Source organism: Chinchilla lanigera, unplaced genomic scaffold (assembly GCF_000276665.1).
Source record: "Chinchilla lanigera isolate Chin_1 unplaced genomic scaffold, ChiLan1.0 scaffold00131, whole genome shotgun sequence".
Taxonomy (NCBI): Eukaryota; Metazoa; Chordata; class Mammalia; order Rodentia; family Chinchillidae; genus Chinchilla; species Chinchilla lanigera.
The window spans coordinates 3176191-3178338 of record NW_004955532.1 but is presented as its reverse complement, the minus strand read 5'-3'; the positions used below and the strand labels follow the sequence as shown (position 1 = coordinate 3178338).

The following is a 2148-nucleotide window of genomic DNA, read 5'->3' as shown; positions in this document are numbered from 1 at the left end:
CGGACGCCGCGGGCTGGCTCCGGCCGAGCGACGGTCTCCTCCGGCAGCCTCCGCTCGCGGTCCGCACCAGAAAGCGTCCCCTCCCCGGTCCGCGCGCTCGGCCACCCGGACGGGAACACGCGCCAGCGACAGGAATGTTCCGCTGCGAGCGGAGCGGAGGCCGCGCTGCCCGCGCGCCGCGGGGGCGATCGTCCCTGGACGCGGGCGTTGATCTGCTGCACACGACCCTCTGCACAGCGAATGCCGTGCGGAACTCCCAGGTGGGAGCCTGCCTGGGAACAGTCCTGGGGGAAATCCAAGGGAAAGGGCGCGCCACCACCAGCAAGCGACCCGGACGGCACCGATCGCCCGGTGCCCCAGTTCCTCCCCGTCCCTCCGCGGGGGACAGCCTCAGGCGCTCCCAACGGAGACTGTTCTGGCCCTCCAAGCCGCCGAAATTGCTGCAGAGTGCTGCTAGTTTCCTTTCCCGCTTCTTCGCCCGCTGCCGTCCAGTTTCCGGCTGAAGCTGTCCTCGGAATTACCTGACAGAGAAGCAGAGGCGTCGCCAGTCACTTTGGGGTTCCTTTGCCCCAATCAGATAGAAATCAGGACTCCCTACAATGCAGCTCTGCTGGCAGCTCCGGGCTTTTGCCACCAGTGACTCCCAGCGCTCGCCCGCCAGCCACCGCTGGTCTCTGCAGCTCTTCGGGACTAACCACTCCTAGTGTTTATAGGTCTTTTTTTTTTTTTTTTTTTTTCTTTTTTAAGCGAACACCGGCCACACTACCCAGGAATAATCCTGGGTAAATGCACAGGACTTTGGAGCCCACACAACCAGACAAATCACAAACACTGGAGCTAACATTTATTCGAACACCACCTATACTGCAGCACACAATATACAAAAGAGAACGCACCGACACCAACGCATAGAGGCTGAGTGCAGTTTATATAGCCACAGTGGGCCTGGGATTGGTCTAGACTGGAGCGTACTGATTGGTCTAAACTAGTCTAGCATGCTTTCTGATCCAAGCTCACTGATTGGTTCAAATTCAATTCTAGTGCTTAATTTAAATCTGACCCTACAGCACTCGTCTTCCAGAGTGGGTTCCATTTGTCCAGGACAGCCACAGCTGTCATGGAGAAAGTTAGGCAGAAGACCGGGAGTTGCTCCTCTGTAACGTCACTGCTACCTTGCTCTTCTGGGGCTTCCCTGACTACTAGAATTAACTTACCACCTAATAGTTCCCCGAATTTACCTGTAGGAAATAGGTTTTATTGGAAGAAATCTCTAAAAGGGTGAATACGTATAACTGCCTATCAGTGGAGCCATCTTTAATACCCTCTAGCTGGTAGGCAAGACTCACCAATGGGGTGTGTGTGTGTGTGTGTGTGTGTGTGTGTGTGTGTGTGTGTGTTTGGTAGCAGGAATTGAACTCAGGACCTTGCGCTTACCAGACAGGCACTTGTGCCACTGAGCTAGATCCCCAGCCTGGTGTGTGTTAATGAATCAGAAATTAGAATTAGACCAGACAGGCATGGTGGCACATGCCTGTAATCCCAGGACTTGGGAGGCTGAGGCAGGAGGATTGCTATGAGTTTGAGGCCAACCTGGGCTACATAGTGAGTTCAAGGCCAGCCTGAACTACATAGCAAGACCATTCTTCAAACAAACAAACAAACTATCCAGGTTAGACTTGAACTCATAATCTTGCTGCCTCAGCCTCCTGAGTAGCTCATTACAGGCATGCACCATAATGCCCAACCAGGGTTTTTAAAAAAAATTTCTGACTATATACTTCCCTTATTACCCAGATTATAATCATCTAGGAAGCTTGTTTTTTAAAAGTCATGCCAGGGGCTGGGGATTTAGCTCAGCGGCAAATTTAGCTCTGCCTGGCAAGCGCAAGGTTGTGAGTTCGGTTCCCGGTACCGGAGAAAAACCAAAAACCAAAAAATAAAATAAAATAAAAGTCATGCCAGTATCTAATGAAACCCTGGCATAACTGCTACACCATAAAATTCCCTATTGAGCAACTATTTAGTGGGCACCAACATTGTACTGGACACTGTAGGATGCTGATAATAAGACATGCTAGGGGAGCTGGGAATGGTAGAAAACTTACCCAGCATGTGAGAGGCCATGGGTTCCATCCCCATCATCCCCAG

The 2148-nt window shown here is 52.1% G+C and overlaps 1 protein-coding gene across 1 annotated transcript in view; it reads right to left on the bottom strand.

Annotated features, from left to right (window-relative positions):
* The window catches only part of Rad54l2 (RAD54-like 2 (S. cerevisiae)), a 94029-nt gene extending 93345 nt beyond the window's left edge, over positions 1 to 684 (bottom strand). Inside the window, exon 1 of the mRNA XM_005410317.2 lies at positions 522 to 684. The gene's annotated coding sequence lies outside the window, so the exon portion shown is untranslated. The remainder of the gene's footprint in view (positions 1 to 521) is intronic.
* Positions 685 to 2148: the final 1464 nt, after the last annotated feature.